Consider the following 13,546-nt stretch of genomic DNA (forward strand, 5'->3'; position numbering starts at 1 on the left):
ACAGAAGCGGGGAAAGCAGCCGTTTCCGTAGTTGAAAAACATCGCCGAGGTCGGACCAAGGGAATCGAAGATGCAGCGCCGCTGCTTCGCGAACAACACTACTGGCGGCGGCGGCTGCAAATTCCTGTGAACGGCGCGCTCATGGGTGCGCAGCGAACGAGCGAGCAGGCCAGCGAGATAGGATGGACGCACATGCGCACTGCTATACACTCGACAGCAGGCACCAAGCCGCCAGACGGTGCACGCATGCACACGGCCACGGGCTCGCATGGTCTCCAAATTTATGAACGCGACTGTACATTCCATAACGAGCTGTCAGTTGCGTGTCAGTGCCGCTCTGCACGTCGTGCTGCAAATAAATCCCGAAGAAATACTCGAAGGCAAATTCGACAAACTCGGTTTAGCATTTGCCAGTGCCCGTCAGCACAAGCCTTTCGTTGATACAAGCTTAATGATTAACAAGACAAGACGCCTCTTGAATACTTCTGACCAAGAAGACCAGCTGTAGGCGACGAAGCTGACCAACCTTGTCGCAAGAGACGCCGGCCTTCTAGTAAGACACTTTTCTTCAAGCGAAGTATTTTCCTGTCAGTTAACAAATATAGTGTTGCGTTCAAGCTTAGTACTATAGCTTGTACGAAGTCCCAAGTGGCCATAACGTATGGACCAGTATTACGCTAATGCTTGCTAATGCAAAAAGGACATTGGACAAAACTTTGTGCTTACAATGGCTGGGCTACTTGTGCTGCAACGGATGCCTAGTCGAATGATAGCTATATCCTTTTCTGAAGCTATGAAATTTCATTCGTGACTTCAAATCTATCAAATCATTTTTTTTCGTGCACACGCCGGGAAAGTTATTGAAGCGCCTTCGTGGCCTGCAAGCAATGTCATTCCAAGGTAGAACGGACGTTGCTGTCTCCGCGAACGTAGCCTTGTAATTTTTTGTTAACTACGTTTGGTTAACTCTCTTCACTGTAGCGTTGGCATTATTCGCCCTGCGCACATCTTTTATCTTGCCTATGCAGTTCTTTCGCTTGTTTTCGTCTTTGTTAAACACGTGTACCCGCTCGTTGAGCACTTTATCTTGATTGCAGAGCTAGCCCCTTGCGGTATCCTGTGTTAGCTTCTGGTTTCGGTTTTGGGTCGTTTACGTCAGGGCGCCACTCAGCGCCAAACGCTGTAAGTTGCCTGCTGTTTCCCGTTGCAGAAATAAAAGAGCATTCTTTGTCTGGTCCCCGACTGAAGCAGAACGGCTCTTTCTTGCGGCGCTGCGCGCCCCGGCCGTTTAGGCCTCATGCCGTAAACTTTTCGTCCGGCCGCCCCGTCGAAGCTACAACAAACTGGCGACGAGGTAAACCGTTACTCTGCTTCCTACTTGTCCTTGCCGTACTACTTCTGCCCCTCCTCCTGCTACCGGCATGCAAGACGCCGCAACTACGTCTCCTCCGTCAACCACAACTCCTCCGCCTTTGTTTTCGGTGCCCAGCATGGCGTTCGTACCCCCCATGCCGCCTTTCCTGGCGCTACCCGGTACTCCTGCTGTACCGTGGCTCACGTGGAAACGGTACTTTTGCACATTTCTCGAGGCAACCGGAGGCGAGGCACCACAAGACGAGAGGAAGAAAGCAATTTTACTGAGTAACTTAGGCTTCGAGGGGCAGCGTCTCTACTACGACCTCGCGTCGCAAACGGACCAGACGGCTACTACGTTCGAAGATGTTCTCCGCATCTTCGACCAGCACTACGAAGAAAGCACCAATCCCCTGGTGCACCGCATTATCTTCCGGAACAGGAAGCAACCACCTGGAGAAACCTTTCAGGACTTCGTCACCGTGCTACAAAGGCTAGCGCCTACTTGTGCGTTCGGCGCTTGGCACGACGAGTCCCTTCGCGACCAAATTCTCCAAGGCGTCGCATCAACAAGAATTAGAGAAAGGTTACTCTACGAAGGAGCGTCCCTCACGCTCAGGAAGACCCAGGAAATTGGACGAACCGTACAACAAGTTGACAAAGAACTTGAAGTCTTCAACAGCTCGTCTGGTCAGCGCGTCTCGACGCAACGCTAAGATGGCGTCGACAGCCATCGCCTTCCTCGCCCGGGCGCGCAAGATGGCGGCTCCGGCCACCCTTCTCCCTCGACCCGGCAGCTTCAAAATGGCGCTCGGCGGCATGGCGGAAAGTCGCGACTAGGGAAGGCCGGCCAACAGGCGCGCGGCCCGTACTCCGCGAAGCCAGTCGAGACATCGCCGGCCATTGCTACCGATGTGGTTCACCTCACCACATCGCATCTGATCCAGGCTGTCCAGCCAAGCACGTTTCCTGCTGTGCGTGCGGAAAAGTAAGACATTTCGCTTCAGTTTGCCGTTCGAGGAACCGAAAGCATCTACAGTCCCTTGCTCGTACGCAGCTTGATTTCGCCACATGCCAACAAGTGTCAGGAGTTCCAGCTGACCCAAGCGTTCAGTTTCCGTCTCTTCCGCATAACGCTTCTTCGGAGTTCACCCAGTCGTACTCAGGACAATCGGGACTTGTAAAGGACTTCATCCACGACGTTCATCTTCGAGCTTCAATGCAACCAGTCCCGGCGAAACTGCGTCCTCAACCTCGGGTTCTCCGTGAGCAAGTCTGCGCTGCAAACGGTATTTCGCTGCTGGAAAACAAAGTTCAGTCAGTTGTTGAGGCACCGCAGCCAACTGACAAGAAGTCGCCGCATTCATTTCTTGGTGTCACGCGTTACTACGCTAAACTGATTCCCCAGTGCGCTGAATTGGCAGAGCCGCTTAGGAAACTGCTAAAGCAAGGACAACCGTTTGTCTGCGATCAGGATACCGAGTATAGCTTCCACACTATTAAAGGGGTAATTGCATGCGAATTCGGCTCTTACGCCAAAAGTGTTAAGATGTACGTTGACCGTCGTCGTGCATCAAAATGCTCTCAATTTCGTCCAGGAGATCTTGTCCGAGTACGCAACTCGAGAAAGTCCGATCCTAAATACTCGGGACCATTTAAGATTGACCGTAGGGTAGGTCGCAATACTTTCACGCTTGAAAATGGCAAACGATGGAATGCATCCAAACTTGTAAAATGCCCTGCACTAGAGGATTTTCTTGCAAAATTCACTGAAAAGAGTCACTCCAGTGACTACCCTTCTCTTGACGATTGTCTCCCACCTTTTCTTCCAGCTACTACTGGTATAGGGGACACATTACGTTTCTTGTAGCGTAACCGTGCAGTACGCACATCATTACTACGGTGCTGACCGCCATACTAATTTGTCTTTCATGCCAAAAAGTTTTTAACATTAAAGTCGTTAGCATTCTTACGGGGGGGGGGGGGGGGCTATGGAGTGTAAAGTGCTTTTACGCACAATGCCAAGTACACGACAGCCACAGAGACTGTCTCGAGTCAGGCTCAGGGCGAATGAGCCACCTATCTGTGTTGTCCCAGGGGGCACACAGATGTTTGTACTTTCTACTTTTGTACTTTGTGAATTTTTTTTCATGTATGATCTGTGTGCAAGGGTGCATCTCGTCTTCTTCCCAAGAGGGGTACTGAAACTGCAGAACTGGAGTGCAATAGTTCATATTCAGTTTTCATGTTGTGCGTTTTTCTTAAATGGGGAAGCCAGAGATATCATTTCCTATTGTGTAAAGAGGTCACCACTAATCATGTGTGTTACAGTGCTAACATGTGTTCTTTGACTCGTGACTTACTTTTGTTGCGAGGACAGCGAGTAGAGCATTTTTCCCTTCAAGGGAGAGGTGATGTGGTATCCTGTGTTAGCTTCTGGTTTCGGTTTTGGGTCGTTTACGCCAGGGCGCCACTCAGCGCCAAACGCTGTAGGTTGCCTCCTGTTCCCCCTCGCAGAAATAAGAGCATTCTTTGTCTGGTCCCCGACTGAAGCAGTACGGCTCTTTCAGCGTGACGTACATATTGGAATTCACGTCCGGTGCTTTGAATTGTGATCGCTACTGAAATCCCCAATAGTAGCGGAAGGATCAACTATCTTGAATGTCTTTCGCCTGCCAAAATATTATTGAATCAGATGTGCCTGCTGTACGTAAGTCGTTTTTTCTCCAGCTGTGTAATTAACGTGCACGACTCGCACTGCAATTGCATCCGCGGTTGCAGACAGCAGGCAATTCATATACATGACACCGCTTTCCACAAAAGGCGGTGCCCTCTCGCAAACCGTCTATATGTTCAAGAAACTTAGGGAAACTTCTAATAATGGTTCCAGGAACTTTACGTTTGTTAATAATGACGGTCTTATTCCTTCGTTACAGTGGCGAAGGCGCCGTTATCAAGAATAAAAAATGTAGGTTACCGGCCAGAAGCACATACATATCGCATGTTCTCTTTGTTTTCTTTTTCGGAGAATAAAGCCGACTAAATTTGAGAACCACATTTGACTATTCTACTGCTAGCGCGCAAAACGCCTTTATCTCACAGGGGATATCATCACCACCCAATAGTCCGAATCAGACGTAACGCTGTTCATCAACGGCTTGTTGCTCCATGCGGGAACTTTTCTTGCTTGTATTTGCATGCACTTGTATCTGGGAGCAATCCGCGCATCGTGTAAGGCAGGCGCAAAGTGCCTGCTGTTATTTTCATGACTGGCCCCGTTAAAAACGAGCTAGCTTCCCACCCCTGGGATATTATTGTGCACAGCACGTAGTCGCAGGTTATTATTTGTACTTCAGCATATTTCTCTCATCACGAAAAATGCCCATATGACGAGTACCTAGCCAGAAACATGATTCTGAAGCTCCTGATGACTCTCCAATATACCTGCGCTATTTACAAATTGGCTACTGCCAAAAAATTAAGAAGTTACGTAAAAACATTCAATAGACTGATTAAATATGAGGAGCTAAAATGATACGTAATTTCTAATCTGGCCAGAGAAGCACCAAAAAACGCTGTTCGGAACTGCTTGAAGTTCCGTTAAACACGTAGTATACATGCATTATTCGCGCATAGGTCTTACTAAAGCTTCGTTTGTTAGTTGAGAAACCCAGTATCTAATTTACTTTGTGTAGAGTATTCTGAATATTTGAAGATCTCCTTGGCGCAGCATGGTGACTTTGACCCTCTCTGGTAATTTAGGAAGGCTCGCGCACGAATTAGCGCTGCTTCAGGGATTGAAACGCAGTACTCGGACAACATTGCAGCCAGCCCATTTTGCCCCAACCGTGAGCGCTGGGTTGTATGAAGTGGTAGTGTATCACCAAGACTCGCTCTCGTTTGGTGCAACAATGCATCAGCTCGGTATGCGCGACGCCCAGCGGTGGTTCAAGAACTCCCTGAACTCAGGTACTTCAATTATGGCGTTTCAATTGCGTAGGTAGAAAGTGTATGATTGCGAGGTAGTTGGTACAATATCATGGGCAGGAGAACAGCGCAAAATGAACACGGACAAGGGAAGAACACGGGACGAGCGCGGACTGCCGAATAATAGCATCTATTGTGCGTGTATACTTATGGAAAAAATTATGCGGTTCCCACGCACTGTGGGAATCGATCTAAGCGAAGCTCTCCGTGCCGGAGGCTTTGACTGACGATTATTAGCGGTGATGTTCATGGCAAAAGCTTACTTTCTTCAACCTTAGGGCTAACGCGAGAGGGATGAGTTGATGGTAAACGTTACCTTACGTGAACCCTTGCTGTTTGTTTGCGTAGTACGCAAAACACACAGGGAGAGGTGTTTGCTAGAGGCGTTGTTGTGCGCCATATTTTATAGACTCTGAAGGTTTAGCGACCTCATTTCCTCGCATAGCACGTCACATTGTGGCAGAAGTATTAAACTGGAACTGGATTATGGGGCTGGCGGACTCCGGATTAATTTTCCCACCACGATGTTCATTAATCTGTCCCAAAATCTAAGTGCACGTGCCTTTTCTATTTCGTACTCTTCGAAATGCGGCTGTTACGACTGAGATCAAATCCGCGACCTCTAGCAATACCACGGACGAAAAGCTAACGCGGCGGACACAGAATGATGATTTCACGGCTGACCGCTTCCGTAGTATCACCTGGACTACGCGGTGAGCTTTAATTAAGGCGGCTCTGCTTCTGCACGACCTGCGTAAGTTGCGCGCTTGAAATATTTGCATGGCGTTTATTTTTCAGGAATAGCTTCAGCGTACTGTACCGTTCTTGCACTTAAGCTTATCCTGTTTCCCCGCAACCGCTGTCTTATATTACTGGGGTTTCTTCGCCTTCTCACGTCACTTCTGCCCTTCTTTATATGGGAACTGCCCAACACCACCTAGACAAGAGAAGGCCTGAGCGCTCGGCGAGTAACGTAACGGAGTAGAGGCCATCGGCCTGCTCGGGGATACGGGTTGAATGAAGGAATCACGCCCTTATGGGCAACGTTATTCAGACCGCCGTTATTGATTTCTTTAGGCATAGTTTAGCAGATGGCCCGCAGAGAACAGAGAGTGTTCCAAGATTATTTTATTTATGCAAATACATTTAAGCTCTGCATTAATAAAAAGCCCGTCCATAAAAAAGGGAAATGGATCAACCTTAGGATTGAGAATGAATTTCAGGTAAATGACAGGGAGCATGGCTTATATTGAAGTCACAGTGCTTCCCTCATTAGAGTGGCTTCTTTGCCTTGATTTATCGTCGGCCTCAAACAGTTTGCCGTTCATGTGACCAGAAAAGTACTTCAACAAAATGTTAGCACTCCACCATAACACATCTCATGACAACTCACTGGTGTGCACTTCACATTCGGGACAGATGTATTTATTCCAGTCTGGATTAGGCTCTAAAGGAATGATTTCGCTTTAGAGGCAACATTACATGCAGTACCGCCGTCCACATATTTACACCTTAAATGAGTTGGCTATCGAGATAGCAAACATTAACGCAATTAGTTACAAAAGAAACAGCTGCCTTATTTCGCAGAATTCCAGATTTTCTCTTATTTGCCTTAGCATTGGCACCCAATATTCTATCTTTGATATTGTACAAACATGAACCACAACTTTTGGGCCCCGATTTGTAATTGCTCCAGCAATTGGGCACGCAGCACTTATTCGGCATATCCTCGCACGAACGTAATCCACATTCCGCGGCTATGAAGCTTGCCGGGCACACAACCGCAATCGTAGAACAAGCGAAGACCACGGTTCACATCCAGAAAAAAAGAGTGCGCTCGGAAATCTGTAGGCGCATTCAAGGACTTTTCTAACCCCGAAGCTATCCAAGGAGGGCCGCAGTCCCGGAACTAATGGAATTTCACCACAGGTGCGCCACTCGTAGCTTCGTAGCACGCTTTACGGAACTTCCCTGTGGGCCTCTTTTGCGTGACGTAGCTCAAGGAGAGAGGGTACAGCTCTCTCGAGAGGGTTCATCATCCTCTCGCCTTGCTCTAGAGGATGATGAACTGCCTCTTCTGCTCTCTCTCCTTCTCCATTCTACAGTTCTATCTGCGTCGCCTCTGGCCTCGCACTTTAGTAGAACGGGAAGGGCTCCAGTTTTTGCAATGCTTCTGAGGGAAGTCACAGATAATTACAGCTGTCAAGGCACTATGTGGCGACTGCCGAGGACCTCCTGAGCGCATTGCGCGAATTCGACGCGGTGGAGTGAAAACGTGTTTCTCCCGTCGCCTTTCCACTCTTACTCGCGGTTATCATGTATATACACGCTCTGAACATGCCCCCGAGGCGGTGTGCGCGACAGCAGCCCACAGCAGCAGCAGCAGTAGGAAAGTTGAAGGAAGATGCAAAGAATGCTTCGCTTTAAAAAAGGTGGCGGGTCGCAAATTTGCAATATATCCGCGCATGCCTCAAGTCGCAAGAAGGGGTCTCTGAATGATAAAACCAGATTAGTGGCGAAGATACATGAGCTCTGTCTTGTAAACTGTAGTAGTTCGATGTGAGCCCTGATCCTGTGTTCCTCCTTTGTCCGTATATATTCTCCGCAGTTGTCACCCATCAGGTGCTGAGCACCATACATTAGTTCTCTGTGTACCTTTTGTGATGTTTACAAATTTTTGTAATCTGGCATTTTTAGCATGCTTTTTCTCCCTATTCCAGTATCAAACGAACGGAGCGGCGGACGTAAGGGCATTTTCATCTGCCAAGACTTCCGCAAGGTCCTTTACGGGGGCTCCAGCAAAACGAAGGAGACCTCCATTGCTTGTCCAAGCGGCGAAAGCTAACGGTACAAAGAACGTGTGTAGTGCATTTGTGAACGGTGCCCGAACAGGGGACACTGTTGTGAAGCGAACTGAGCACAGAATGTATGGCGAAGCAAGGGTGAAATCCACGAACGCGGTCTTCGAAGTGGCAGCCCTTCAATCCCTGCCCTAGACTCAATGATGAGCGCTGGTACCAAATCCACATGACGTGGCCCCAAAATTGGGTTCTAAATATTGACGGCCACACATGTCTTCACTGATTTGGAAGCGACAAATCCCTTTCCCCGCACGTTTTTCCTCCGGTTATATAACTGACTAGAGTATTTAAATTACTGCCATTTTTAAAAACCGACATTACGTGAAGGCTATGAGCTACTGTATTTAAAACTAAAGGGTCCTCAATGCCACAGCGACCTTTCTAGTCCACGAAAATTTAATTCAGTGCGTTCAGGTTCGTGTCCTTAAACTTTCTCCTGAGAGTTCTTATGATATTTCTGAGGTGTTTCTTGTGAAACGAACTTGATCACTTTATCTGTATGTTGCTGCAGTTATGTTTCATAAATTTTGATTTTTGCCCATGACTGTCAGTTTGGTAATTTTGGCCACAAACTCTGGATGTCACTTCCGTGATGAAACGTAAAGTGCTCGCCAAGTCCCCATTGCCCCCTGCCCAAACAGCGTGTTTGTGCTGTATGCCCGGAGAAATTGTTAGGTTCTCGTTTTGCCGCAAATGCTGCGGCAACATTCTTTTTATCAAGTGAATAAAAACCGGGGCCACTGCATAGGATGTTGTTCCCATTTTAAAACGAAATAATTTAGACTACAACAAGCCCTTCATTCACGGTGTAAACTTTGATGTACGCGCCTCTTTTTGCGTGACTTGTCAACTATTCACCAAGACCAACACAGGCAATGTTGAGCCCACTAATTACACAATGTCTGTTTGTCTGAATTCATTATAGCGATTAGTGCAGCTGAAGACAACTGCGGCCTCTGCTATTTCTTTTAAGTATTGGACATACCCTTCGCTCTCTAAAAAAAAATTAAATTATGGGGTTTTACGTGCCAAAACCACTTTCTGATTATGAGGCACGCCGTAGTGGAGGACTCCGGAAATTTCGACCACCTGGGGTTCTTTAACGTGCACCTAAATCTAAGCACACGGGTGTTTTCGCATTTCGCCCCCATCGAAATGCGGCCGCCGTGGCCGGGATTCGATCCCGCTACTTCGTGCTCAGCAGCCTAGCACCATAGCCACTGAGCAACCACGGCGGGTCCTTCGCTCTATAGTATGAGCCATTTGGTAGTGTCCATTCCTTGGCAATTTCCGAGATCGAATATGTTCTGTGGGTGTGTTAATCTGCACACACCTCTCCTCACTAATCTTCTCTTGTCAAAAATTTAAAATTGCCGTCATCGTGACAACTTTGTAAGCGTGAACGATCACATGACAGTGTGCACCCGCACGAAACGTCGTTTCCGTTTCGGCATGACATATCAGTGTTTCATTAGATAAACAAACATTGCATGAATATAAATTTGTGACACAAACACATTGCGGGAGAATACACGTTGCAAAGATCGAAAATAAGAACAAACTACGCATTACGCTAAACCTTGTAGCAGCTAATTCGCATCATACCGATTCGAACCTGTGCGTTTAGTGTGCATAATTTTTTTTTCTGTGCACGTAATACCTTCACCCAATAATTTGCGCATGTTTTTTCGTTTAACTCATTCGAAATTTCTCCTGATAAAAAAAACGAAACAATTTTCATTCTTCACTGGTGAACCGCGAATCACGTGTTAGATCCTCAGCCACAGCTACCTCATTTCGATGGGAGCGAAATGTGAAAATTGTCTTGCACTGCGTGCAGCTTACGGAAGCCCAGGAGGTCGAAATATTCCGGAACCTCCCTTTAAGGCACGACTCAAAATCTGATCGTGTTCTTGGCATGCACAACATAAAATTTATCATTTTAGTACATATAATTCTCCTACTTCCTACATTTCGAACTCTTTTATCTTGCTTTCACCTTGTGCGCATACCACAGGGGCATGGGCGACTTAATCTGAACGCGTGCTGTTAAGACTGACAATGACTATTATTTTGTGCCTGAAATAGGCGTTTACGCGGTCGCGCCATAGTTCATACGAAGTCTAATATGCCGAACCTAAATTCTACAATGCCAGCTCGATCAAATTGTGTGCGGGTGGGAATGCCGTGTTTTACGAAGCTTTCTTTGTGTTTTCCGAAGCAGTGATTACGCCAGTTGCTAATTTATCATTCGATGTATTGATTTTTGAAATTTGCTGCTGATTCAATAACAATATAGTTCGTTTGAATCAACAAATTTTTCTCCTTCTGCACAAACAAAAGCAAAAGCAGCTACCTTTAGTGTACCGAGTTTTTGCAATGTCGTGCCACCTCGATATCGTGAAAAAATTATGGTGGTTTGCCTTAGAAATGAATATATTGTTGTGTTGAGATTTTTAAACGTGGCGCTATTTGTCTTATTAGCAAAGCTGGTGAAAGGGTGAGATGGTGAATCGATGGAACTGAGTGCAGTTTATCGTACCACAAAAGCGGAACCAATGACAATCTTCTTTCGGCGCTTCCAGCAAGTGCCCTGTGGTAAAAGGGAATTAAAACGCCGCTGACTATAATTCTGAATAAGGCAGTCGGTTCCTCCTCGTGTACTGAAAATGCCAAATGATATAGTTAACGTCACCCTATGCGTCACATTAGTTCTCGCCTTGACCCGACAACTCCAGCGTGCGCGCTTGATTTGATGCTCACCAGGGAAGCAAAATCAGTATGTCTGAATATGTTGGTATTGATCTCCTACACTGTAAACGAAAAGAACTCCCAACCCCTGGTTGGGAGTTTATTATACTCGTCTGATCGGAGTAGAATTTTTACTCCGAGCGGGCGGAGTTTTTCCGTGGTGAATTTGGAGTATTTGCTCCTGTTTTTTACTTCGACTGGACGAAGCTCTTGCGTGGCGCACTGGGAGTATTTTTTCGCTTTTTTACTCCGGCTGGGCGGAGTTCTTTTGTGGCGCACTGGGAGTATTTTTTTGCTTTTTTACTCCGACTGGGCGGACTTCTTCCGTGGTGCATTGGGAGTATTTTTTCGCTTTACTCCGGTTGGGCGGAGTTCTACCGTGGTAAAATCGGAGTATGTTCTCGTTTTCTTTACTCCGGTTTGGTGGAATTTTCTCGAGGTGCATTGGGAGTATTTTTTCGCTTATTTACTCCTGTTGGGCGGAGTTCTTACGCGGTAGAATCGGAGTATGTTCTCGTTTTGTTACTCCGGCTGGGAGGAGTTTTTTCGTGGTGCATTGGGAGTATCATTTCGCGTTTTTACTCCGGCTGGGCGGAGTTCTTAGGTGGTAAAATCGGAGTATGTTCTCGTTTTCTTTACTCCGGTTTGACGGAGTTTTCCCGTGGTGCATTGGGAGTATGTTCTCGCTTTCTGACTCCGGCTGGGCGGAGTCCTTACGTGGCAAAATCGGAGTATGTTCTCGTTTTTTTACTCCGGCTAGGCGGAGTTCTTACGTGGTAAAATCGGAGTATGTTCTCGTTTTTTTTACTCCGGCTGGGCGGAATATTTGCGGGGTACCTTGGGGATATTTTCTCGTTTTTTTTACTCCGCCTGGCCGGAATTCGTAAGTAGTGTGTTGGGAGCATATTTAATTACACTTCGTGCTTCATGAGAATCAGGAGGAGCCATTGGTAATAGCTGTTTATTAACCACTGATAAGACAATTTGCACTGGCCACTGGTAGTATATTTTATTTCCATGAAGAGACTTTGAAACCAGAAGGCTGCTTTCTGTTGTAAAGGGCAGTAAGACCAAAAACATCTTTTCTATCACAGAAACACATGCCCCTATTGGAAAAATAAAACAATGTTCAGTATTTCACACACACATTACAAAAATGCAGTCAACAGTTGGCTAAAAAAACTGACTTGAGGGCAAAAGTTATGGTGCTAAGCAAACGAAGATGAACTGGGACACAAACGGCATATGCAGGCGCCAACTGTTTATTAACCAAAAACCGTGCAATTTTATACATGAAACCTGAGTGCAAGCTAATCACACCATTGATGAACAAGTGTGGTGGAAGCTAACACTGCTCATAAGGCAGTGATTGGAACTTAAATGTCAAGGCAGGTGCAAATAAACACACATGCATTGCAGGTGCAAGTGGAGTAGCAGCTCAAATAGGGCAGCCGCACACGGGTGTTCTTGGCAATTACAGGCTATCTCTTGTAAATGAAATTCCTTTGTCACCTAATTAATGCTCGTGACGGCGTGATAGCACACTTATTTCATTCTTTTTATTAAGAATGCCTCGACTATCTCTTTCAGTGCAGTTTTTCGCTTTCCTCAGAAAGGTTGCTTGGTACAGGAATGGCGCACAATCACATAGCTTGTAGTGGTCTGCGAAGTGCCCGTCCATGTTGCTGTTGACCGCCAACCGGTGCTCTCTCGATCGTTTAAGCATCGTCCCATTCGTCCAATATACACTCCGCCGCAGCATGGGAATATTGCAAACTGCATCACTAACACAATCGGTGCAGCATGTTAGCGATGTTGTTTACAATTTTACCCTAAGCTCCGGCAGGGTGTATATTGTACAAACGGCACAATGCTTCAACGATCGAGTGCGCCAGTTGGCGGTCAATAGCAACATGGGTGGGCACTTGGCAGACCACAGCACGCATTGTGGTTGTGCGCAACTCCTGGACCAAGTATTTCTAAGGAAAACAAAAAACTGCACCGGAAGGGAAATAATCGAGGCATTTTGAATAAAAAGATCAGGAAATAAATGCACTATAGAATGCTGTCACTAGCATTAGGTGACAAAGAAATTTCATACATAAAGAACAGCCTGTAATCACTGCCATGATCAGAATGCACAGCTGCCACATTTGGTTTGCTAATCCACTTGCACCTTTAATGCACGCATGTTCCTGTGTAATTGCCATAATTCAGTTCAGATAACTATTACGAGTGATGTTAGCTCCTATCACATTTAAGTTTATCATTACTGTGATTACTTTTCGCTCAAGTTCCACGTTAGAGTAGCATGGTTTCTGGTGGATAAGCCGTTGGAAGTTGGCAACTGTATATGCCCATTTGTCTCACTTTGTCCTCGTCTGCTTAGTGCCACAACCTTGGTCTTTAAGCCACGAACCAACTAGCTCAGCAGCAAGTTTTGTTTAAAAGACTGACTACAAAAAATAGGAGGAAGAAATACGTTCCATAAGAGGCGAAAATGAAGGAAGAGGTAAAGCACGTTCCACAAACACATATTATAATCTGAATGTGCATATCGCAAAAATCTGATTCAAATAAACTTTGTAACAAGA

General features: G+C 46.5%; 1 long non-coding RNA gene across 1 annotated transcript; it reads left to right on the forward strand.

The window, feature by feature from the left end:
• The first annotated feature begins 232 nt into the window (after positions 1–232).
• Positions 233–8,745, forward strand: LOC129388368 (uncharacterized). Its single transcript, XR_008615327.1, has 2 exons — positions 233–553; positions 8,061–8,745. It is a non-coding gene; the product is annotated as an uncharacterized lncRNA (long non-coding RNA).
• Positions 8,746–13,546: the final 4,801 nt, after the last annotated feature.

Source organism: Dermacentor andersoni, chromosome 10 (assembly GCF_023375885.2).
Source record: "Dermacentor andersoni chromosome 10, qqDerAnde1_hic_scaffold, whole genome shotgun sequence".
NCBI lineage: Eukaryota > Metazoa > Arthropoda > Arachnida > Ixodida > Ixodidae > Dermacentor > Dermacentor andersoni.